This window comes from Pipistrellus hanaki (genome assembly GCF_964339955.1).
Source record: "Pipistrellus hanaki genome assembly, chromosome: 6".
NCBI lineage: Eukaryota > Metazoa > Chordata > Mammalia > Chiroptera > Vespertilionidae > Pipistrellus > Pipistrellus hanaki.
In genome coordinates this window covers 62,514,700-62,541,528 of record NC_140508.1, presented here as the reverse complement: position 1 = coordinate 62,541,528, position 26,829 = coordinate 62,514,700, and the positions used below count along the sequence as shown (strand labels likewise).

At 47.1% G+C, this 26,829-nt stretch overlaps 1 protein-coding gene across 5 annotated transcripts in view; it reads right to left on the bottom strand.

The window, feature by feature from the left end:
* Positions 1-8,795, bottom strand: part of LDLRAD4 (low density lipoprotein receptor class A domain containing 4) — a 305,793-nt gene extending 296,998 nt beyond the window's left edge. For 3 of the 5 annotated variants that reach the window (XM_084887340.1, XM_084887338.1, XM_084887342.1), the window contains exon 1: positions 8,235-8,790. The gene's annotated coding sequence lies outside the window, so the exon portion shown is untranslated. Of the gene's footprint in view, positions 1-2,344; positions 2,451-2,688; positions 2,810-8,234 lie in introns of all 5 variants that reach the window. The other 2 variants (XM_084887339.1, XM_084887343.1) reach the window with 2 other exon arrangements.
* Between the last annotated feature and the right edge of the window lie 18,034 nt (positions 8,796-26,829).

The window sequence follows — 26,829 nt, the reverse complement described above, 5'->3', positions numbered from 1 at the left end:
CTCTCGAGCTTCAGAAGCAGCCAGCTTAGGAGGCCAGACACTGTTAATGGCTGCATGTGACTCTGAAATGGCTCAGGCTTTAGCCAGAAGAAGAAAACTCTGCCAAATTTGTAGAGGGAAGGAGTGAAGAGCAGGCGGCAGAGGGCACCAGCCATTAAGTGTTGAGCATCAACAACCATCAAGTGAAAATTAGGGGAATGAATTTTATGTCGCCATCCTTGGGTACAGGACTAGGGAAAAGTTTAATCTCAAAAAGCAGACATTTAAAATGGAGAGAGGTAACTGAACAAGATGTCCCACAGCATTGTAAGCAGCTATTGTAGATGCTGAATCCACTCCCTCTCCTGGCCCTCATCCTTCTATGGTGAATCCCAGACACCCCTATGAGGAAGGGTTAGGATAACGGGAAAAGACCAGGTGCAGTCCTTGGCCATAAAATCCTGTACTTTCATTTAAAAATATATCATTAGACTGTTTCATGTCCTTAACTTACCTGAGTAGAATTTAATTTAAATTTAAAATAGCACAAAGGCCTATCCTCCTGATGAGATCATCTACTATAACATCATTGCGTTTGCCCATAACAAAACTCTCACAAACAGCAAAACTGTTCACCTATGACTCAGGTGACATAAACCCAGATTTTTACAACAACAACAAAAAACTGGGAAGGAAAATTTAAACAGCATACCACTTACTGCCAAATTTGCAAAGGTTTTTTTCATAATAATATTCAGCACTGCCAAGGGTGCAGCCACCCTCATATCTATAGTGTTCCATACTTTCTGAAAAGCAACCTGGCAATGCTCTTGGAGGAACCTCTCAAAGTTCTTAGACCCACCAACTTCCCTCCTCGGGATCTATTCAAAGGGATCTATTACAAAAATTTCATGTAGTTTTAAATATTCTCCAATATATCTTACTCTATAGTTATATTGTTATTTTACAAAACCTGCTTTGGCACATTGAAGCTGTTACCAGTTTTCTCTATTAAAAATAACACTACAATGAACTAAAAAAAAAAAAAAAACTCACAAGAGGATTTGCTTATTGATTTGGGGTGGGGGGGAGTAGAGAGAGAGAGAGAGAAACATCGATGTGAGAGAGCACTGAAACGCTGTCCTGCCAGACCCCAAAAAGCCTCAGTTCTTGGGAACTCACTTTAGGTTCTGTAATCTCAAACACTTAGGTTTGTCCAAGATGGACAATATTTCACAAGAGGTGAAATGTGTGCAATAGCTATTTAATATTTTTATATTACTCATCAGATGTTATGTGTGGTTAATTAATGAATCTTAAAGACTATTATTTTTCTTTTTTCTACCCCACATGCGAGGAGCAAAGGGAAAGAAAAATGTTCCAAGTACTGAGTGAATGGACAACTGGGGAGGGCCTCACCCCGTCCACCCTCACCCCCAGACCCACAAGCCCCAGGTGGCCAACCAGAAAACAGGTCCTGAGGCTCTGACACCCACAGGAGTCGTTTGCTAGAAACTGCAGAATACCACCGTCTTCCAAGGAACTGGAGGCCTGGAGGCTGATGTGGCCAAACAAAGCCACCATCGGCTCAATCACCAAAACTGAGGTTCTTGCCATAGGCAAAATAGGTTACAGAGAGCAAGTTAGAAATAAGAATGGGGAAGGAAAGTAAGGGGAGTATAAGCCAGAGCCATAGTCAAGGTGGCAAGAAGGAAGGAGCTTGTTGGCTGGGTAGAGTCATTGGAATGTGTGGGGACAAGGAGAGAAGCGCACTGTCCCCCTCCACCCAGCTGGTAAGGGGTCCCTGAGGGAGACCCAGATGGCGGCAGGGAGACACCGCGTGGGCTGCAGCAGACTCCACCCTTTATGTACAAGAGCTGGGACTCTGGGCAATTTCAGGGCTGCCAGTGGCCTTCCGGCAAACAGGGGATGGCAGCAGTGCCTAAGTCACAGGCTGCTGTGAGGATTAGATCCGATAATGTGCGTGCAGCCCTAAGCACTGCCTGGCACACAGTTAGTGGTATGCAAGTGTTTGGAATCACTGCTAGTATTCTCTGACCAAGTGCCCTGGTGGAAGAAGTGAGGGAGAGGGGGGTATCAGAGGTCCAGGAGCCCTTCTGAAAACAGCCTGGATTCAAGCTATGGGCTCTCTGCTCTTGCCTTCCAGAAGCAGAGAGATTTTGTTATGAAAATTCCCTCCCCAACTCTTGAGAGCCAATGGAAATAATCCCTGGCCGCACCTCCACCACCAGTGGCCAGGAGCCCAGCCCATCTCGGGAGGATGGTGGCCCTGCGAGGGGACCAACCGGCCGGGAGGAGGCCTGCCGTTCTGCAAACCCCAGAGGCAAGGAGCCCACCCACTTACCCAGGAGGCCTCGGCCGCACCGCACAGGGGAGGGCAGGGGAGGGCGGCTGGCCAGGGGCGGGGGAACGGGATGGAGCCTTTTTGCAAACTGGATAGAACAACCGTACTTGGCCGAAACCGGTTTGGCTCAATGGATAGAGCGTCGGCTTGGGGACTGAAAGGTCCTGGGTTCGATTCCGGTCAAGGGCATGTACCTTGGTTGCGGGCATATCCCCAGTAGGGGGTGTGCAAGAGGCAGCTGATCGATGACTCTCTCGCATCGATGTTTCTAGCGTTCTATCTCTCTCCCTTACTCTCTGTACAAAATCAATAAAATATATTTAAAAAAAAAAAAAAAAAAGAACAATGGAAAAGAAATTCTAGATCCACTTAGGGATCGTGTGGATGAGGGCACACAGATGTTGCTCACACCCACCCAATTCCTGCTCGTAACGTCACTCGAGCAGCCCAGGTCCCGCATCCAGTCTGCGAAGAGAAGAGTGAGTCATTTGGCAGGGGCCCAGTTTAGGAGGTGGCTTCGTAATATGAGCAGTGTGTCCACCAACAACTAGAGCAAGACCATTAAGTTCATTACACCTGTCACTCTGCCAGCTGACTATCCAAATTGCCAGAGATGAAAGTACATTATATGCCCAGGAGTGCCACCCAGCCCCCGCCCAGGGCAGCACCACACTTATCTCAGACAATTTGTTCCCAGTGTCTGCACCTGCAGAAGGAACGCAACTGTAAACAGCTTGAAACTTGGCCCTGAGGAACCACAGGGCCAGAGCAGGTCCATCAAAGAGCAAAGTTTAGTTTCTTGTGCTCTGATGGAGGAGGAGGAAGGTAGGGGAGAGGGGCAGGATCCGGGGGCAGAGCCACCGGCAAAGCTGAGGACACAGAGAGCTGCTCCGCGGATCCTGCTGCCCTGAAGCGCTGCCAAAAATACAGCGAGAGACACACCCTTTTCACTTCCGCGCCGAGGCCCAGAGTGGCGAGCGGCAGGCACAGGCCTTCCTTCCGCGGCTGCAGCCAGCAGGCTCCCTGGGTGCGCGCTGCCCGGCCCGCCGGCTGCAGAGTGCGTGTGCAGTGCGAGCAGCATGTTGCAGACAGCGGTAATTTATTTATCCCTGTCATGTAACATTAGCAATCTGTCTGGAGCTTGGCAAGCAGCGACTTGCACTGTCATATAAACTGTCTGACAAACCTAAAGTTTCAGAAATGCTTCTCTTTTCCAGCACACAATAAAACATCGTTTTTAAAAAGTTACCTCCTTTTCTTTCTTCCCCTTCCAAAAAAAAAAAAAAAAAAAAAAAGGAAGGAAGGAAGGAAAAGAAAGAAAGAAAAACAACAAAAGAAACCCATGCAAACAGAAATGATCTCTCAGCAGGATTCTTAACCTTAAAAGTCTCAACATTTTTCCAATGCTGGATAAATGAGTAAATAAATGGATGGGGAGAGGGGTGTGGTGGGGGTCAGTCATAGGGGAGGGGGGTAGAAAGAGGGTTCAGAACAAAATCTGCAAAACAAAAGTACAGTCATTAAAAATTAATAAAGGGTGTGGACATGAGCTCCCACCCCCGTCTGCTCGTGGGGATTCGAGCCAGACATTCTGCATCCTCATTAAGTGGTGTCTGGCAGGCTGCCGGAGTTTTAGTGGGTTCTGGGAATGCCAATATATTAACCAGAGGACTTTTTGCATACCCTTTAGAGTTTTTATTCTAGAAAAGTCAACCATTTGGCACTGTGCAGCCTTATTTTTGTCCGGGAAAGCTCTCAGCTGCCAATCACGGGAGAAATTATAGCTGTGTTCTCCGTAATTTCCAAGACCTATCTGGAAAACAAGCCTGGCAGAAAGAAAAGTCCTCACAAAAACAGCTGAAAAGGCCAGAGTGCCATTTTTAGTGGGAATTCAAAGAAAAGCCATCCATACTGAAGTCGCATGGCTAGGAGACAACACAGATATTATTTTCAAGTCCTCCTAGGACAGAGGAAAAGACAATATTCATTGGAAACATAAATCCATTTAATAGGATAGGTGCGTGGCTGTTTCCCATAGGTGCTTAACAGTGAAGCAAGTAATGCCAGACCAAAAAAAAAAAAAAAATTCTCCCTAAAAAATGGCAGGTCTTGTGGCCTAAATTTTCAAATAGTAGGCAGAAGCTTTACATTCCTATTTTAAAACTTAAGGTTCACCTTCCATGAACACCCATAATATAGGTCAAGGTGTAATTGTAGACTAACAAATCCCATGTAGGCAGAAAGTCACTTTGACATCACATAATAATGGCTTCCAGGCGAGTTTTCGGAGACCTAAAAAGAGGAAGGAAGGAATGGAAGGCAGAAGGGAGGAGGAGGGCGAAGGGAGGAAAGAGCAATTTGGGACTACTTAGCTATTTTGCTACTGTTCACGTATAACAGCCATGTGCCTCTATAAAGTGTGTTAAGCAATTCTGAAAATTTTTCCAGGTTAACATGGAAAATAATCTTTTATAGCTACCGCTCCTTGGGTTTTCTCTATTAACTCTCACCCAAAAGGATGGACACATCAGAGAGACTCCCTAAGCCGAGATTCAGAAGAAAGATGAAGAGAAACAGGATGAGGGCGACCAGAAAGACCTAACCAGTCACTGTCACCAGGGTCCCTGCTCTGCGTCCTCCAAGTGCTTGGGTTTTACATGGTGACACGGAGCAGCTCCCTCTGTCAACACAGGGTGACTGAAAGCTGGGCAGGGCCAAGGGAACCCAGACAGAGCTTAGTGGTCTCTCCTTGACAGAGGCCAGGAACTACCTTCGGAGAGCAAAAGTCCCTCTCACCTCCATGTTCCCCTGTCCAGCTGGGAAGTGCCCCTCTGGGGGCCCAGATAAAACACTGCATCCCTGAACTGCAAGGCTGCTCTGCAGAGCTGCTGCATCAACCGAGACCACAGCACAGTCCCAAACTGTAAACACCTCTACAGATGGGCCCTCACTCTCATGAGCCAGGCAACTACACTATTCTTAGGACACTGTCAGCAGTCGGGGGAAAATAAATATTTGTCTACGTATGTATATACTCGGAGGTGGGGGAGGGGGGGGGGAGTGTGAAGGTGGACTTTGAATCTAACAAATTGGCACAAAATCCCCAAATAAGCAGCTGGCACTGGCTGGGTTCCCCTGCAGGATGGTGGCCGTGCAAACCAAGGCCCTCGAAGGATTCAGGAGACAGACCCCAAAGCCTCCTGGGAACGGTCCTCCTCATCATAATCATAAACCTACACAAGCTAGAACCATGGCCAATGAGGGCAAATTCTTCCAAGGGCAACAGCAGAACGTTAGGAAAGTAGAGGGATAGTTTAAATCAAGAGAGGAATGCGGCTACAACTCCATTACAACAAATAATTTCTTTTTTTGCTTTTGTTTTGTTAATATATTTTATTGATTTTTTTTTTTTTACAGACAGGAAGGGAGAGGGATGAGAGCTAGAAACATCGATGAGAGAGAAACGTAGACCAGCTGCCTCTTACACACCCCCTACTGGGGATGTGCCCTCAACCAATGTACATGCCCTTGACCGGAATCAAACCCGGGACCCTTCAGTCTGCAGACCGACGCTCTATCCACTGAGCCAAACCGGTTCCGGCAACAAATAATTTCTTACTAGCATTTACAGATTGGCATCTAATTCCTAACAGTGTGTTCAAATGTCAATAGTAACAGGAAGCTCTCAAAAGAATGAAGCTTCCCAAGATCATGAAGAATTCCTCCCGTTCTTAAAAAGTGCTGCTTTGCATTCAAGGGTTGATACGAAACCAAATATCATAATCCAAAAATGTGCTTGGGTAATATTCTGATCTACTCATTTGTCCATGTAATGACTCAAATTTGACATTATGATCCTTTACTAAACATAAAGAATGTGTTCCGAGAGAATTCTGCAGAATATAAAGGCAGATGTACTGATGACAGTAAACTCAATACAAATAGCAGAAAAGACTAAATACGCATATGCAAAATGCAAAACATGGCTTGTGCAATGGCAGCTTCTCGGTGCAGACTCTACAGAATCTTTCCTGTAATTCAATCCTCAGTCCTGAAGCTCCAGGGGAAATACAAAGGGGAGAACACCATCCTCAGCTAGCCAGGCAAGAGGAAAGGGCCGGTTTTTTTTAAGAGACTGTTTCCCAGCCGTGGTCCTGAGGGCAGGCACCAACCTCTGAGCCAGCCACAGAACCCAGATATTTTTAAGAGCCCAAGCTGTTCACCATCTCTACCCACCTCCACTGCAAGAAACTCATGAACCGCCGCTCTCTGAATCAACACCTCTGTACCACTTACCTCACCTCGCGTCCCACCATGCCCAGCACACAGTAGGTCATCAACCAATATCACAATCACACTTAACATTTAGAAAGCACTGAACTATATGTGAAGGGGTCCAGGGACAAGAAGTTGCCAATATATATATATAAGAAAGAAGAAGGGAATAGAAGGGACACAAAGGAAGAGAAAAGAAGCAAATCAAACTTATCCAATTCTAGCTCATTAAAAGACTAAAAAAAATAAATAAATGAAGCTGGTTCTGTGGCCATTGCCACTCAGCAATCATGCCTGCGCCCGGGTAGGAGGAGCGAGGGAGCCCTACTTGCTACCAGCATAAAGAGTTCCTTGCAGTCTAGACAGCAGCGCGGTGCCCTGCCAGCACACCCGGGAAACGGGCACTGACCCATGCGCCTTCTCCAGGTGCCACCCACCCACAACGCGCCCATGCCGCCCTCCAGAAAAATCTCTGCCACGCTGAGAAGCCTCCTCCTTATCCAATTAAAAAAAAAAAAGTTTAAAAACAAGCAGATGTCCTCTCTGCCACCACAGCGGATGAACCCGAACAGAGCCAGCCCACTGTCCTCCAGCGAGCAGTCCTCACAGGGCGCGCCCCCAGCCCCACCCCGGGCGGCCCGCAGGACGGGGGTCCCGGAGCCTCCTCCCGCCGCGCAGGCGGACCCCGCCACAAAGGCCAGTGCCGCCCGGGCTGGGTGCTCGCCGCTTCCTGTTCATGCCACCGAGAGGGTCAGAGAGAAACCCAACACACGCCCGCCGCTTCCTCCGGAGCCGGGAGCCCCAGCCTGAGTGCAGCCGCCGCCGCCGCCGCCGAGACAATCGGCTCCAGCAACGCCGGGGGCTCCGGGCGCCCCGGGCCGACGTCCACGCGCGCGGGGGCCCCGGGCCGGCGCCGGGGAGGCAGGTCCTGGGCTGGCCGGGCGCCCGGCGCGGGGGGCCGGGGGCCGCCGGGGCGTGAGGCTGCGGGGCGCCGGGCTGCAGGTCGAAGGGTCCGTAGTCAGGCCGGCCCCCGCCCCCCATTCTTTCCGCAAACTCCCCTGCAAGGTCCTGCACAACCTTCCCGCTTCCCCCTGACCTCCAGTCCCCCCGACCCAGAGGCCCGAGGGGGCCCAGACCTCCGGGGGAGCGGCCCCCCTCCCGCTGGCGCCGGCCTCCCTCCCGGCTGCGCGGAACCAAGTCCCGCACCCGCAGGATAGAAAACGGGGTGTTTTTTTGTTTTTGTTTTTGTTTTTGGGGTTTTTTTTTTTGGGGGGGGGGTCGGCGGTGTACCTTCAGCCAAGCACCCTCGTCCCCCAGCCACCCCTGGGCGAGCGATCGAGAGCCCAGGATGGCCTCGGTGCCCACCGGAGACTCCGGGCACCCGCGCCCCAGGCGCCCGCCCGGGTGGGGAGGGTGCCCGGTGCCCGGCCGCTCCCCCGGCCCCCGCCGACGGCGCAGGCTCGCGGGTGTCCGGTTCCCGGAGCGTCCTGTCCCCGGATCCCCACCGCCCCGCACACCCCCCGCACCCCCCGCACCCCCAAATCCCGGTCCGCAGCGCAGCGCTGAACTTGAGCCAGACGCCGCGGTCCCCGCCGCCACCCGGGTCCGCACTCACCTGCGGCCGTCCCTCCGGAGCGGGGCCGGGCCGCCCGCAGTGCGGCTCTCCGGCCGCCGGGCCTGCCTGCCGGCCGCGGGAGGGGCGCGGGGCCGCGGCGGCGGGGGGCGCGGCTCGCGGGGCTCTAGGAGCCGCAGACCTCACCCCCGGCCCCCCGCGCGCTCCCCGCCCCCCTTTCCCTCTCCCGGGGACTCGCAGTCTGTCTGGCGGCGGCGGCTCCTCCCCGGCTCGCAGGGGATCCCCGGCCGCCGGCCGCCGTGTCGCTCGCTCGCTCGGGGCGGGCAGGGCCAGTCGCGCTCGCCCGCTCGTCCCCGGCCCGGTCCGCCGCCTCGGGGCTGGGGGTGCAGCGCCGCGGCCGCCAGGGAGGTGTCCCGCCTCCCCGCGCAGGAGGGGGCCGTCTCCCGCCGCCGCCGCCGTCTGTCTGCGGCCGTCACCGTGCCCGCCGCCGAGGCGGTGTCTGCCTCCAACTCCGCGCTCTCCGCCCTCCCCATCCCCCTCCGCCGCGGGGACGGCGCGCGGCCAGGCCGCCGGGGCCGCCGTGCGGCAGGTGGGCGGCCCGGACCCCGCGCGCACGGGCCGCACCGACCTCTGCAGCTGCGGCGCGCGGGCCGGGGGCGGGCGGGCGCCCGGGACGCGGGACCCCGGGGCTCCCGGGGCCACCGGCGGCGCACGCGGCGGCAGCGGGCTTGGGCCTCGCGGGGCGCGCGCCCACCGCCGGCCACACGGGGAACTCCAGGCGCCCGGCGATCGCAGGCTGTGGGGCCGGGAGCAGCGGCTCGCCAGGCGGGCTGCAGACGGTCTCCAGAGGGCAGGCCTGCATGGCCGGGGCTGCGGACTGCTTGGTGCCTTCAGACACCGGCCCCGAGGCACACAGTAGGGCTGCAGGCCGCTCGGAGTGGGGTGGGTGAAGCATCCGGGAGCCAGCCCCGGGGACTCCTCCTGACCTCACAGAATAACCCCTTTAGGATCCCCCTCCCTCTATAAGGGAAATGACTCCCAACTGAAAGTTCAGTTGGGTTCTTCCCACTAGGACTTCCTTCTGGAAGGACCTACATCTCTCCTGGGAAGGCTGTTTAGGGCTGAAACTCTACTTGGGTGCAGGCAGCATGCATTTGTGTCCTCCAGAAGCACTAGCACTGACATCAGCCAACCTAACGCTGAGGTCAGTCATCCTGACAACAACGTGTCATAGGGGTTTGGGCACTGCCATAGCATACGGGAATTTTAACCCAATTTTATTGCATTCACCAAAATTAGACAATAGCTCTTTGTCTGCCAAAGTATCTTAACTAGGGGTTTCAGGCAGGGTCTAGCAGAGGTGAACTAATAAAGAGATAACCATTTTCAACCTGTGCCCCCCCCAAAAGTCGACTAGTTCATACTTCCAAAATATCAGGGGGGGAAATCTTTTGACACCTGTGAGTAATTTGCAAGTAACTTTAGTTGGTGAAATATGGGTTTAATTCAACTTCCTTTAAAGAGTGCTCAGCCTCCGAAAACGGTTTGGCTCAGTGGATAGAGCTTCGGTCTGGGGATTGAAGGGTCCCAGGTTCGATTCCGGTCAGGGACATGTACATTGGTTGCGGACACATCCCTGGTAGGGGTTGTGCAGGAGGCAGCTGGTCAAGATGTTTCTAGCTCTCTATCCCTCTCCCTTCCTCTCTGTGGAAAATCAATAAAATACAATATTAAAAAAAAAAAAAAAAAAAGCCGAAACCGGTTTGGCTCAGTGGTAAAGCGTCGGTCTGCGGACTGAAAGGTCCCAGGTTCGATTCCGGTCAAGGGCATGTACCTTGGTTGCGGGCACATCCCCAGTGGGGGGTGTGCAAGAGGCAACTGGTCGATGTTTCTCATCGACGTTTCTAGCTCTCTATCTCTCTCCCTTTTAGGAAAAATTAATGTAAAAAATCAATAAAATATATTTTAAATAAATAAATAAAAATAAAGAGTGCTCAGCTCTTCTCAACTCCCATAGTCATTGTACTGTAGAATGTGGTCAATGCTCATAAGCAATGTAATCTAACTACCACTCACTGAGAGGAATGAGCCAAGCCCTGTACCGAATATCCAGATAGTTTTTATTTAATCCTCACAATAACAGTGGCAGCTATAAGCTTCCCATTTTCCAGATGAGAAAATTGAGACGATAAAGCATTTAGAAACTTGTTCCCAGATCACAGAGAGATGGGTGTCAGGTTTCTCACTGGCTGCATATAAAGATGTCATACTGCCATCTACCTACCGCTTTGACATCCAGTTCAGTCCCGCTCAGCCCAGCAAAAATTTACAGCACCTGCTCTCTGCCAGACACTGCCAGCACGGTGGAGAATGCCCAGGTTCTGGGCCCGTGGCCGGCAAACTCATTAGTCAGCAGAGCCAAATATCAAAAGGACAACGATTAAAATTTCTTTGGAGAGCCAAATTTTTTAAACTTAAACTTCTTCTAACGCCACTTCTTCAAAACAGGCTCGCCCAGGCCGTGGTATTTTGTGGAAGAGCCACACTCAAGGGGCCAACGAGCCGCATGTGGCTCTCGAGCCGCAGTTTGCCGACCACAATCCTAGGCTAATCGAGGAGCATTTAGACTAATGGAATCTGATACTGGGCAGACTTTTTTAGATGAGCAGTGAGTTGGTAACTGCTTCACACAGGCGATCTGAACCTGAGAGACATGTGCTTGGTTTACATTGAATGTACACGGATACATGCCACACTAACAGGAGCTCACATGCTGTGAGGTTGGAGACACTGTGTTCTTGCCCTCTTGGGGTCAAAAGAGAAATGGCTTTTCTGTTCTAACCCAGAAAGTGCTCAGGGACAGTGAAGAATAAATTAATTTTTCCTAAAAAAAAAATCACAAAACAATTTGTTCTTCTATTTCATGTATAATTTCCTTGTGTGTGATTTAACCCTTTTAAATTGAAAGCTGAATTTTAAATTTTTTACCATTTATGATCAATCTTAATTAATCTTGCATTTCCTTTTCTTGTTGACTTCCCTAATTTATAACTAGAAACTGCACATCTCTATTTCTATTTCTAGAAAATGGCCATGGGAGAAACCTCTCCCTGCATTTCCACTCTGTCCTCCTGTATTTGTTTTCCACTTCAGCTGTTGCCTCCCATACCCCTCCAAACTCTCTCTCTCTCTCTCTCTCTCTCTCTTCTTATAGCAATGGGAGAGTTGGAGGCATTTAGTTATATGTTTGCTCTCTGTAAATTCAACATGATTATATGTCAGCTTTTACCCTCATCATTAGTAATCAATTGCATTCACTCTGAGGGCCTGGACTGAAGTCCAGACAAGCAGGACTTGTTTTGCTCAGAACAGAGGACAGTGTGTATCCCCAGCGCACAGAGCTGGGCCTGACACTCACTAAGGACTCAAGAGATGTTTGAGGGATTAATGGAGCCTGATATTGGGAGAGACAAGTAAAAAATATCACTAACGTGGGTGGAAATCAACGGAAATTGGTTTCAAGGAGTAGGGCCTGAGAAAAATTCTTTCTCCGTATGATCCCATAGCAGATTACTTAGTGTGATTATATCCTGGCCATACTCAGTTCATTGAAGAAGGTCAATCAAGGGACAAAAATAGAAAGAGCAAATGTGAGCAAATGTTGAATGAGTGTGGATGAGCACAGACGACCAGAACCTATGGATTCGCTCAGCTCCAGGAGAGAAGAGCCTGTCCCACATGCCTGAAGATGCCATGGGTACGTTTCATCACCGTACTCTGCACCCTCAGACTGTCTCAGCGTTCAGTCTGTAAACCGGAGATAACTCCTACATCACAGAATCTGTTGTGAGGTTGGCCATGTCCCCATTTACCTTCTTTGGGATCCACAAAATAATCATCCTCCTCCTATGGATTTAGGTTTAAAATCACAAGAAACAGAAAAGAAAATGTTTTCATCAGGCAACTTTGGCTTTCCCAGCCTTACTGCAATCCTCTCCTTGGACAAAACAAAACAAAAACCCACAGTATCTGCTTTCTCCTGGTAGAAGAAAATGCAGCAAGAAATAATGCCAATGATTACCTCAAAGCGTGTCAGTCCAGACGCATGTATGGATTGTATCCATACCATACGTTGTATCTATACAAAAATGATGGAACAATTCCTGAGCAATGACACATTATTTTCAAGTCATTTATAAACATTATAATAGCGTCTCCACCGTCTTTTAAGGTCACAGCAGTTCTATCTCTCTTCGTGCCATGCTCCCGCTCGGCTGCCTCAATTGGGTCCGATTCTCGATTGGGGCCTCCCCAGTTTCTCTAGCCTCTGACTGGCCAACCACGTGTTCACCCAAGATCCAATCACTGAAGCAGGAAGATGGGGTGCTTAGTCCTGTGCCCACCCTCCAGTAATGGGCTGCCCAGAAGAAAGAGTGTTTCCACACCCCATGAAACCAGAGGAACACTGGTTAGGCAGGAACAGTAAATGTTCCCTCCAGTTGTGTCAGCCACTTCATCTTGGCCACCTCATGTGCCCATCCTGGGTATGGAATCAACACCAAGCCCAGTGCCTGCAACAGCAGCCCTCTCAACATAGATGACACTGCATGTTGCTTTGTTACCTCTGTTGTTTCACTTACTAACATGGTAGAAACATTGTTCAAGTCATCAAGAATTCTTTATGACTTAATTTAAAACACTGGATTCTATTTCAGGAATGTTATCATCATTTGTTTAAATGTTTCACTATTTGTTAGACATCATGCTATGTCCTTTTGTGTATGTGTGTACAAGTAAAATACACCAATATGAACATTTATTACATCTTTTCCAGAATTTCTGCTTATTACTTTAGAAGAGATTCCTAAAAGTTGAATAAATGTGTCAAAGAATATCTCAGAGTTCTTGAACATATTACCAAATTGTTTTTCCAGAAAGATTATACCAATCTACATTCTTGTGGATATAGTGGTAAGTGGTAACTTAAACCTGAAAACAAAACCACAACATATAATATTGTAGCTACCATAACATATAATATTGTAGTCCCCGAAAATAAGACATCCCCTGAAAATAAGACCTAGGGCAACTTTGGGGGGGGGGGAAATTAATATAAGACACTGTCTTATTTTCGGGGAAACAGGGTAGCTCAGAGACTGAACCTCTCAGTACAATATATGCCTGCAAATATAGGCTAGATGTTTGCAGATTTAAATTCAGAGACTGTGAGCAAGGAATTCTCATACCAAACTACCCAGGATGCAATGGTGTATTCGTTTTGCATTGGCCATCCTGCCATCTCAATCCATCTTACTCTTCCTACATGCCTCACCCATTTTCCCCCATCCTTTCCCTTTTCAGAAAAAAGTGCTAATAAGATTATTCTCACTAAATGGCTTTAAAGTTTAATGCAAGGAGATTAACAGAAAACAAAGTTAAATAAATTAACCCCTCATTCTGTCCTTTCAGTCATCAGTAAGCTGACAGACAAACCTCCTCATGGTCCTAAAATCATACAGCATGAGCAGCTATCATTCCAAATATGTCCTATAACTAATCTTAGTCCTGTAAATATTCAAGGACAGAGTACATTATAGGAGCGTTTGATATCTCAATGACCAAGAGTGTATTGTTTCTAGTATATCAAAGTATCCATGGGAAATCAAAGTAGAAGTTGAAAATTTTGAAAACAGTCTTTATTGTAAATACTAGAGGCATGGTGTATGAAATTCATGCTTGGGGAGGTTCCTCAGCCCAGCCTGCACCCTCTCCAATCTAACCACCTCTGCCTGCTGGCCTGATCACCACTAACTGCCCTCCCCTGCCAGCCTGACTGCCCCTGACTGCCCTCCCTGTCAATATGATAGCCCCTAACTGCTTCTGCCTCAGTCCCGCCACAGTGGCTTTGTCTGGAAGGAGGACCCGATGACCAGAAAATGTCCAGTTTATCCAGTCTAAGTAGCATATTACCCTTTTATTAGTATAGATGCCAATTATGTGAAAATAATGCTAAACATGCTACAATTTATGGAGTACATCTGAGCACACAGGAACCCTATCTCTCTAGGTGTTTCCAATGTGCATCCAAGTACCCATACGCTAACCCTAACCATAGCCCTAATTCTAACCCTTACCCCAACTCTCCAGGTGATTCCACTTTTCATTCAAGGACCCGAAGGTTAACCCTAATCTTAACCTTGGTCCTAAATATAACCCTAGCCCTAACCCTAAATCTCCAGGTGATTCCAATGTGCAGCCTAGGATCCAGAGCTGATTAAAAATAAAAGGCAAGCTGAAACTGGTTTGGCTCAGTGGATAGAGCGTCAGCCTGCGGACTAAAGGATCCCAGGTTGGATTCCGGTCAAGGGCATGTACCTTAGTTGCGGGCACATCCCCAGTAGGTGGTGTGCAAGAGGCAGCTGATAGATGATTCTCTCTTTGATGTTTCTAACTCTCTATCCCTCTCTGTAAAAAAAATCAATAAAATATATATATTTTTAAATTAAATTAAAGGAAAGCATCAGCTCACTAAACAGGCTTAAGAGAGAGGTAAAGGGCCAAAGTAGAGATTAAATACTGAAGGAATCGAGGTTTGGGTGTCAGATCAACCCCACCCCAGTGAGGCCACGGATTCTGTAATTAGGGACTTGCCTATAGAATAAAATAACTGAGAGGCCTCCTCAGTTCAGAGGGTAGAGAAAGAGAGAAGCTGAAAAAGCTTTACATTTTCGGAGATTTAATTCTTTCCATAGATCACAAAAGAGGGACCAATTGTACAGGAAAATTTCATTTTAATGACCACTCTGGTTGAATATTATCACTGTTGACCATGAGTAATTCTGTTTTCGTATGTGTAAGTTAAACCCTCTGCTTTCATAGACAAGAGAACCTTCTGCCAATGACCTGTGTCTTGACACTGTAAAGTCTGTGTTAATGTGTTGTAATTAATTGAGCTTTAAAACTTGACTTTGAGGATCTCAAGGTTTTAAAAATGGCTTGGGGGAAAAAAAGGCACCTTCTAAGAAGGTGATTGGAAGATGCTTAACTGACACAAAGCTTCTCTAAATTTGTTTTGGAGGAGGCAATTTTAAAAAACATCTATGTGTTTTCAAGGATAAAATTTAAAAATATGCTAGCATCAGAACAACTTCCTCCTTTAACCATAGAAAGAAACTGAATATATTATTTTACTTGTTATTTTAAGTATTTATGTTCATTTTATTGATTCTAACAATTAATAGATAATTTTATCTTTAACACTAAATAAACATGGAAACATACAACCAAATTAGTGTACTATTTGCTGTTGGTTGATTTTTAAAAATATATATTTTATTGATTTTAGAGAGGAAGAGGGAGGGATAGAAACATCAATGATGAGAATCATTGATTGGCTGCCTCCTGCACGCCCTCTACTGGGGATCAAGCCCATAACTCAGGCATGTGCCCTTGGCTGGAATTGAACCTGAGACCCTTCAATCCACAGGCTGAGGCTCTATCCAATGAGCCAAATTAGCTAGGGCTGGTTGATTTTTTTTATGTTAATAAGTGGCTTGCATTTGATGAAAAAAAGATTTAGTACCTTACCTGAGGAATGGAGCCATTGTTCAACAAAGAAACCACACTCATTTCTTTAGGATGCTTCTTTTTCAAAAATTCACTTTTCACTTAAAATATTTCAGATACACCAAAAAAAAAAATACAGAGAATGATTAACAAACACTTATACATACTAGCATGTTTCCATGTTAGTTTCAGAAATTTTTATTGGGAAATGAAATGTTACAACCCTCCTTTGACCTTCTCTTATCCTATTCCCTCTCCCCCATCCTAAAGATAACTCCTACCCTGAAAGTAGTTGTCAATAGCTATGAGGAACCTGAAATGTTACCCAAACTGTAAGCTAATAAATGAGCCTGTCACTGTTTCTTAGGAGAAGATAGGATACTCCAGGAACAGAAACAAAGAACACATTATTTTTTACAGCAACAGCAGTACCAGCATACGTGCCCCAATATTCCGAAGGCGAAGAGGGCCAGCTGACACGTGCATGCACAGCGGGTTGCATCACAGGAAAGGAGCCCTGCGTTTAGGAACCTGAGTCTTCAGACTGTTAATCAGCGTGACTGGCTTTGCCCCCAGAAGGAGACACTCTCTCTGTCTCTCCAAACATCCTTCTAAAGATAGTTCAGAGCAGAAGGCAGTCAATGACTCATTTGCAAGACCTGGTGACACATAAAGGAGCCGTGGGGGACTGTCTCCCAGCACGAGCCCCCCCTCCTTCCCAGGACTTTATACTCAGGCTGTGTGAGCGTACTCCCGAAACAAGAACATGCTGTGCTTCCTGGTGTATTTCTAAACTTCATATTAATGCTGTGATAGTGTGCAGGTGACATTTTTTCACTCGTTACTTCATCAAAATGTATTCAAGTTGGCACATGTAGTTTAAGTTCATTCATTTTAAGTAGGAACTATGTGAACATATGCCAATATGTTTATCCATTCTCCTGTTGATGACGTTTAAGAGTTTCCATTTTTTGTCACTCTCACTGCATTACTGCAGTAAACATCCTTGTACATATTTCTTTGAACACGGGTATAAGAATTTTCCTCAGTGTCTCTATAAGGATGGCATTGCTGGATCTTAGGTTCATTTCTAATTTTCAGTTGCTTCTTTTTTAAGCAGAATCTTTTATATATTTTTTATTGATTTTTTTTTTTTTACAGAGAGGAAGGGAGAGGGATAGAACGCTAGAAACATCCATGAGAGAGAAACATCGATCAACTTTTTAAAAAAATATATTTTATTGATTTTTTACAGAGAGGAAGGGAGAGAGATAGAGAGCTAGAAACATCGATGAGAGGACCAGCTGCCTCTTGCACACCCCCTACCGGGGATGTGCCCGCAACCAATGTACATGCCCTTGACCGGAATCGAACCTGGGACCTTCCAGTCCGCAGACCAACGCTCTATCCACTGAGCCAAACCAGTTTCGGCTCTAAGCAGAATCTTGATAGAATTAGAATACCAGCGGCCATTTGTGTGCAGCCTTCCACCCCTACCTACCGCCAACCCCATCTCGTTCTGTGTAATCTTCCATCACGCCTCCTGCCGGAGCTCTTCCCCTCAGACTCCATTCAACAATTGAAATGTTTTAAGTGAAAAGTGCATTTTTAAAAATAATAAGCATCCTAAAGAAATGAGTGGGATTTCTTTGTTGAACAACGGCTCCATGTTTCAGGTAAGGTGGAGATTGAGAAACAGGTAGCAAAGGCAAGGCCAGTTAGATGCTCTCAGCTTGAGTGAGTGGCTTAAGAATAGTGGAGCCGAAACCGGTTTGGCTCAGTGGATAGAGCGTCAGCCTGCGGACTGAGGGGTCCCAGGTTCGATTCCGGTCAAGGGCATGTACCTTGGTTGCGGGCACATCCCCATTGGGGGTGTGCAGGAGGCAGCTGATTGATGTTTCTAACTCTCTATCTCTTTCTCTTCCCCTCTGTAAAAAATCAATAAAATATATTTTAAAAAAAAAAAAAAAGAATAGTGGAAAACACTGGAAGTCAACTTCATCACAGAATGGTGCCAGGCCAGGCTCGCAGTGTGCCTGAGCTGTGGCCCCTGTGCCAGGCCTTCAGCTCTCTCAGTGTCCTGCCTGGGTTCTAGACCAAGGTCTTGTTCAGCCATCGAGAACACGTGCTAATAAACTCACTTCCAGCCTGGGAGAGCTTCTGTCAGATCCTGTCGCCGGCAAATAAGAAATCTGGTTGATGGATTGTGGGGAAAAGCAGAAGGTAGGAAGGAAAGAAAAAGAGGGAGGAATGAGAATAAAGAAAGGGAAGAAAGAGAATAACCACCCTTTTGCTTTTTTTATCCAGAGAGCAAACTTTGCTAAGTAAGCAGTAAAAGTGTCTCTTCAGCAGTATTATTAGCAAGGCTTTGCTGGCAAAGTTTTAAAACATGTAAAAGGATAATAAAAACAAAGCAATTACAATGTACTGCCTCCTGAAATAATAGGCAATATAGCTTATTTTGCAAAAAGAAGATTGTTGCCTCTGGATATGGCTGGGTTTTTTCCGAAACAAATATCAATACTATATTACTTTTTACATAAAATGTAACTCTTTTTCCTTTGTCTCCTATTGTAAAATGCTTATTTGACTCTTCTAGTGAGCGGAGATAGATCTCTGACCAAAAAAAATAAATAAATAAAAATAAAAAGTTAAGTTTATAACATATGTTATGGAAAAAGAAATAAATATAGAAAAAGAAAAAGCACTAATATGTTATAGAAAAAAGAAATAAATTTATGTAAGCAAATAGCAGAATCAGGGTTCTGTTCACTATAGAACCTAAAATTATTGTGTGCTGTACTTTTTAAAAATATTTTAATTTTATTTTATTTTTTTAAGAGAAAGAGTAAGGAAGAGAGAAATATGCAACATCGATCATGCTGCCTCCTGCACGCCCCCTGCTAGGGATTGAGCCCTCAACCCTGGCCTGTGCCCTGACCAGGAATCGAAGTAGCAACCTTTCGGTGCAGGGGACGACCCCCAACCAACTGAGCCACGCTGCCTGGGGCAATGCTGTGCTCATTGATTCCTGCAAACAGACTACCCTACAGCTTAGTGGTGTAAGCTAACCGCTTTATTTTTGCACATTTGTGATAGTCAGAAATTTGGGGAAGACTTGGCTGGGCAGTTGGTCTCTGACCTGCCATGGGGTCAGCCCAGGTGACTGGGAGGCAGGCCCAGTTCCAAGATAGTTCCTCGGCTCACCTGCTGGCCTCTCGGGCCCCTGGGCCTCTTTTCCCAGGTGTGTCTGATCCTCCAGGGCTTCTCAGAGCAAGGTGCTTCCGAGAGGAAGGAACCCGGCTGGCATCACCTCTGCCCTGTTCCGGGGTCAGCGCAGTCAGAGCCAGCCCAGTCACCGCGGGGAGGAGTGAGGAGATTCCCTGCTCGATGGGGGAGTGGAAGCTCACATCTCAAAAGAGCGCGGAATTTTGCCGACTCCAGAATGTCTTATCAATGGAATCATACAACAGGCAGCTTTTGAGTCTGGCCTTTTTGTTTTTGTTTTGTTTTGTTTTGTTTTCACTTAGCAAACTGGTTAGATCTCTTTGGCCATCTAACAGAACATATTATCACACACTAGGATTCATGCACCGGGGAGATCCCTCAGCCTGGCTCAGGTGCTCCCTCCACCCTCCAGGCTGTGTGGCCCAGTTGGTTCAGACACGGACTGGGTCTGAACTTTTCACAACTGCAAATGGAAATGGTTTCACTGTAAATGGTTATCTTGTGTTCACAACACAAACTCGGCATTTGAATATTTATTATGAGCGCGTAGCGTTTGTCAAAGAACGTGGATCTCTTACGGCAATTATCTTGTTCCCGCGTTAAACTATTAGCTGTCACGTCTTTCACTGCTCTTGTGAGAAAGGAAAGTCTCTCTTTATTTAAACTCTCTTTTCCCTTGAACACAATTGCCACCTCATTCACGGCTCTTTGTGGCCACCTAATCTTGCCAATTATGCCGGTGACACAGCCACAAAACAACATGACTGACATACCTGACAGCTCCGGCTGGTGACAGAACGGCCACAACGGGACAGCCCTTTGTGGGATGAGTCCCGCACCGCTAGCCTCTGAGGGACGCAGAGCAGGGGAGAGGGGGTGGGGGAGGAGGAAAGGGGAAGGGCGGGCGCCAGGCACTGCAACCCCTTCCCAGCCCGAGGGGGTCCCTTGCTTTCAGCTTGATAGCCTGGTGGCCCTGAGGAACAAGCGCCCCTGATCACACACCTACCAATCCACCCGCTGCCTCGGGCTGCATTTGTCACTGACACAATGACGCAGGAAGGGCTGGGAGTGGGCTTCCTGGGGCCTGGGCCTAGTCTGCTTTCCACAGGCCGTTCTGTGTCCCAGCCCTCCCAGCTGGGCGCCAACACACAGTGCTGCAACCAAGCGCCCAGGCACACCTTGTTAAGGAACCCCGTGTGTAGGGTCCCAGGGTGACTAACCCCATGTGCAGGAACTACGTGTGCCAGGTCCCTGTGTGCAGGGTTCCCGTGTGGAAGGAAGCAGATACACGGAACCGTACTTGTGCGGAGCCCACAAAGAGCCCCGCGCTCTCAGCCCGCCCCCAGCTCCATCCACTGACAGCGGTATTAGCCACTTAGGAGGGTTAGCTTGTATCTGGTGCTTTGGGTTGGTTATATTCTCTGACTTCTGGTCTTTTCCCCCCATTATTTCAGACTACAGGCATTATACATGTTATTATTGTCAAAGTATCTGCCTTCCCATAATGCAACCTGGTGATCAACGTGGCGCATTCTCTCCAAAGGCTCCTCCCTGCACGTTAGCTATCGCCCAGCACTCTCGGTAGCAGAAAAGGACAGCACGACACACACTGTTTCACTTTCTCTTACCTTGATCTTGGCCATTTCTGCATGATGACGGTTTTAATAACTGCTCTTTAATCCGTTTTAGAGGTAGCTCATGTTTAAACTCCAGGAGAACAGTCCACAACCCCCAAAACAAGATCATTGCAGCCCCTCACTGGCCAACGGTGACACTGCAGTCGATCCTCTGGGGGATTTTCCATCACCCCAACCTCAGCACCCAGGAAACAGCAGCTTCATTCATATCCAAAGATTTAAATAGCGAGGAACATGTGAACCTCTCAGTGCCCTTAAGATTGACATTTACAGCCCTAGCTAGTTTTGCTCAGTGGGTAGAGCGTCAGCCTCCAGATGGAAGGTCCTAAGTTCAATTCTGGGTAAGGGCACATGCCGGGTTGCCGGCTCAATCTTCAGTGGGGGGCATGCAGGAGGCAGCCAATCAATGATTCTCTCTCATCCTTGATATTTCTCTCTCTCCCTTTCCCTTCCTCTCTACTATCAATAAAAATATTTTTTTAAAAAGATTGATATAAACATAAGCGAAAGGAGAAAACCAAACTTATAATGCAACCATCACCACAGGCATGCTTGCAATTTCAGGGCAGGTACAGGCGAGCAGCCCTGCAGTTGAGTGTGACTGGGAAACCCTTCCAGATCTCTCAAATACTCTAGAGTTTTCTCTCACCAAAGGCACCCCACTCCCAAAGCCTCCGTTTCCTCCCTGTGAACACCAAGTTACCTCACAGCCACAAGCAGAGCCAGCGTAGAGCGTCAAGCGGCTTGGTTACGTCTGCTGTCCGAGAGCCTGCACGCCTCGCCCCAGCCAAAGAGACCCAGCCTCCGAAGTTCAGCAGAGACACCTGTGAAAATAGAGTGAGATCTCGGAGTTTCTTCAGAAGCAAACACTGATCTAGATTTCACTGGGAGATGTCATTTCCAAAGCCTTCTGGGGAGCATTCCACGCCTTTCCCTCTCCCCGCTTCTCCCCCCACAGGCGTGCATCTCCTAAACTCTAAGGGACCCCAAGAGATTGCAACCAGGGGAGCAATGGGCAATGACCGCTTGTCGCAGGCTAACCCCCTGAACCTGTCCCCAAGCCCGCCATGGCTCATTTCTTCCCTATAACATGTCTAAGAGCCAAAGCAACCCCACCTAGTCTTCCTCCTGTTGCTTTGTCTATCCTGAACCCTTCGTTGTTTCCCTGCCCCCAGCTTTAATAAATGTGCTCAAAATAAAGACAAAAAGCCTTCTGACACAGACTGCATCAAGAGGCAACATTTGGCTGCCCCCAAAAATTGGCCCAAATACCTTAATTCATTTCATTAAGTTTACTGAATGTTGACAGAAAAAGTGATGTTCAGACTTGAAAATCTCTTACTAAAACAATTGTTATGTTATGTTTGTTATGTTTACCTTTAAAAATTATTTATTACAAAGTTGATGATACTTGAACATAGTAGGACATTGAGAGTGCGCATCGTAGTAAATCTGACTGTTGCTCCATACTCTTCCTCCCTTCCTGTAATAAAGAGAGTCACACTCCCAGGCCGCCTAGGCCCCTCATGTGGGGCTTGCTGAGTGGTACGTTCTGGTCCATGCAATGTGGGTGGAACTGACACTGACTAGTTTCAAGCCTTAAGAGTCATGCACATGTCTGTTCGTCCTTCCACATCTCTGCCCTCACCACAAAGAGAAGATGAGCTGATGCTTCTCGGTCGAGAGGAGAAACACAGGAGCTAGCTGACCCCAAGCCGCAGCCTGGCCCTGACCCAGCCGGGCAGGTGAGAGGAACTGCACTCATTACATCTCACCCACCTCACAGGGAGAAAGTCAAACGTGTGACTTGACCACTGAGACTGAGGTTATTGGAAAGCTGATTAATATATACATAATTTTTAAATTTAAAAATTATTTGTATTTCCTATCTATTAATTGCCCAAGTCTTTTGCCTATTTTTATTGCTGTTTTTTTCTTATTACTATATATAGTCTCTTTACATAAGAAATTTACAAATTTCCTGCCAATTTGTTATTTGACTAAGGTTATGCTTTTTCAGCCAGAAAAAAAAAATGTAACTTGCATATGGTTGAATTTATCCATCTTCCTTAAATAATGTCCAGTTTTTGTTTCATAACTGGAAATTAATAACTGAAATTGTTTTTCCATATTTTCTTCTGGGACTTTATAGTTCCATTTTTTAAACATGATTTATCAAGAAGATCTTTTGGGATAACCCATCTTTCTCCCACTGATACCCACATGTGCCAGATACTAACTTTCTGTGTGTATTTGGATATTGTTGCTGGAGTCCATTCGGTTTTACTGACCTCCCACACATCGGTCTCACCCAGGCTATTTTAATTCCTGTTGTTAGGATTGTAAATGACCAATGAATCTCACTGCCAGCTTCTTACCACAAGTTTCCATTGACAGATGAAGAGTGAAATGTGAGCTTCCTGTTGCTATGTTGCTTCCTAACACTTCCTCTCCAGAGTTACCCAGGCAGACCAGGCCCCCTGCAGCCCACTGGCCTCAGGCAGAGGGAGGAGTGGGGGCCCTAAGGACTGATCACTTGGAGAGAGAAAGCCCAGAACTATTCCTCCCTGGGAAGTGAGGGCGGAGGTGAGTCTCTCCCAACCATCCTTCCCTCCCGCCTCCAGCATGTCAGGAGACTAACACCTGAAGCCTCATCGCTGACCCCTGGAGGACCAGCCTCCATTGTCACTCCTTCCTTCAACCTTGCCTGGGGTGTTCGTGTATGGCATTGTTCCTTAGCAACGTTAGAATCCCTTTTCCACTGAACAAACACCTTGTAGGTTTTATTATTGGAAAGGCATTAAATACAGAGATCATGTATTTAGGGGGAAATGACAGACGTGGTTATGGGATCTTTTCCTTCAAAAGTAGGTTCCACTATAATGCAAAGTACGCATTCCTAACAAGCCTCCCGTTCACACACTGAAATTTGGCAAATGGGGAAAGCAGCGTTAGGGCCAACTACGTAAAATCTAAACAACTTTTTAACTAAAGCAGTACTAATCATTGTTACACCAATCCTCATAAAATTCCAGCAAAGTTAAAAGGATGAATAAAAATGAGACCAATGGGGGTCTCTACGCTTGAGGCAAGAGCAAACAAAGAAAGGGCAGTGGAGAGCCAGCGGCAGACTCAATCCAAAACGCAGTAATGGGATAGACAGGTCTCCAAAGGAGACACACAGATGGCCAATGGACACATGAAAATGTCAGTCATCATCAGAGAAATGAAAAAAACACAATGAAATATCACCTCAAACCTGTCAGAATGGCTACCGTCAATAGGTCCACCAGCAAGTGCCAATGAGGACGTAGAGAAAAGGGAACCCTTGTGCACTGTTAGTAGGAATGCAGCGTGGTGCAGCCACTGTGGAAAGCAGTAGAGAGTTACCACAAAAAAATTAAAAATAGAACTACCTTGGGACCCAGCAATTCCACTTTTGGAAATTTATCTGAAGAAACCTCAAATACTAATTCAAAAATATATGTGCACGCCTATGCTCATTGCAGTGTTAATTACAATAGACAAGACTTGAAGCAAACGAAGTGGGTAGAAAAGCTGTGGTACACTTACACAACGGAATAGTACTCGGCTGTAACAAGGAGGAAATTTCACTCTTTGAGACAGCATGGGATGAACCTGGAGAGCATTATGCTAAGGGAAATAAGCCAGTCAGAGAGAGACAAGCACCATGTGATTTCACTCATATGTGGAACCTAATGAACGAAATGTATTAACAGCAAAACAGAGGCAGACTCACAGACAGAGAGCAGGCTGACAGCTGTTGAGGGGGTGGAGGGATTGAGAAAAAGAGAAGAAGGAAAAGAAGAAACTCATGGACAGGGACAGTAGGGTGGTGATTGCCTTAGGAAACAGGAGGAGGTGGAGGAGGGCATAGAAGGGATAAATGGTGATGGATGGAGACTGACTTGGGGTGGTGAACACACAACACAGTGTACAGATGTGCTGTAGAATTGTGCACCTGAAACCTGTGTAATTTTGTTAACCAGTGTCATCCCAATAAAGTCAATAAACAGGAAGAAAACCACAGTGATGCCAGGGACGATGATGGTGGGCTTTCACTGTGTCTGGAATTCCCAGTGAGAGGGGCTGGGAGCCACCAGCATGGGGGCGCAAAGCACTAGTTCTTGGGAGCGGGGGGGACGCTATCTGAGCCTGACATCTCTGGGTTACACTGTCACCACTGCGGTCTTGACCCATCACACATGGTCTGACTCGCGTTACAGAAACACGCTTCGTGGGGAAGCAGGCGCAAGTCACTCCTCCTGCTCGTCTCCTTCCGCCCCACAGTATAGCTTCAAAGTTTCCTTCATATGCATGTCACACATTTCTTTACACACTTATTCCTAGGTGTTTTGTTTTTCCTTCCATTATATTTTCTGACTACCCATTACTATTTTCTTATATAGAAAGGCTACTCACGTCACCGAATTCTCTTACCTGTACCAGCGCAACCAAGGGCCCTCCGGGGACTTCACCATGAACAGTCTTGGCCTGCTCCTGACGGCAGCACTTCTCCACGTGCACGATTTGCTTTTGGCTTGAGACATAAATACATTATTATTATGTTAAACCAAGGGTCCATCCGTTTCTATGTTATTATATTATCCATAAGCTCTTGATAATGCCATTGAACTATTAAGACAGAAACCTCATTGCTGCTGCAACCATTCATGCAAAACGTATGAAAATCTGCCAGAGCCACCTGTATGTACTCTGTGCACTGAGCTTCCGAGGTGAGCCAGGAGCCCTGGGCCTGCCCTCATGGCACTTCTGGCTGAATGTGTGGAACTCAACAGAAAATTACCCATCCTCCCTGAGGACCTGGAAGGCAGGTAGGAATGAAGGTCCTCCTCTGCGGGAGGTGTGAGCACCACTCCCAGAGGGGGGGGCCTGCCTGTGAAAGAGCAAGTGAGGAGAAGCAGGCTGGAGAGAAGGAGGGATCAGAAGCAAGCTACTCAAGTCGAGAGGATCCCACGAGACCATGAGTGCTAGGAGGCGGGATCGCTGTGGGCCATCTTAAAAGCTGCCTGTCACAGCCACCACGTTCCTTACTCTAATAATCCTTCCATACAATGCAACTACCTTTACAACGTCACAGCCCTGAATCCTGCTCATTCTCTTATCCAGACTAAGGTCACATAGAATGTGGTATAAAAACACAAAAACAAGTGAACCAACCACCCTCTCTTTAAAATAAAATGTTTTTACTATTTGAGCTGTTTATCACCACTACTTTAATTCGTCCTTGACCTGTTAACAATGACAGAGGAAGGAGTGCTCTCAAACAATGTCCGACAATGTGAGCCTGAAGGATTGGGGGATTTGAGAAGAGGTCTGGGGCAGGAAGCCCACATTAACGAGACAGTGATACTATGCAGGGGGACTGGCAGGAAGCCAGCCAGTGGTTGTGGGACTTCAGAGTGGCATTTTGAAATTCAGTAATAGCTGACCAGCTATCTAAAATGATACACTTTGTATAAAGTTTGAAAATAAAATTTTGGATCCCAAATGAGTCTGCTGCTACAATTTGGGAATCCACAATATGAAACCTGTAGATCTTAACCAGGTTGGGTATCCAGACTGTGTTATGGACAAGAATGTGTCTTTAGGCTGACACATTAGTTTTCACCAAATGGACATTTATTTTTTAAAATCTCATCTAGAAAGATACAGGGAAAATAGTTTTTCACTTCAGAACATGGCTTGCATCAAACCTTTATGAAATACCACAACCTGCCATGTTCAATGTAAAAATTTAGAAACTATTGAATTAAAAAGGCAGGAAAGCCATTTTAAAAACAACAGAACTCTAGCTGGTTTGGCTCACTGGATAGAGCACCGGCCTGCAAACTGAAGGGTCCCAGGTTCGATTCTGGTCGAGGTCACATTCCAGGTTTCAGGCTTGATCCCTAGTAGGGGGCATGCAGGAGGCAGTGATCAATGATTCTCATTATTGATGTTTCTCTCTCTCTCCCTCTCCCTTCCTCTCTGAAATCATTATTTTAAAAAAATTAAAAACAGCAGTGATAACAAGTTTATATTTGTGAGAAACAGAACAATTAAATTCTTCCCAGAGGTCTGTGTGCCATAAAATATATGTATTGTATACATATAAAATCATCCCCACCTCAGAGTTTAATTGAAGACACAAAACAGATGCCCTTCTATCCAGTCTCATTTCT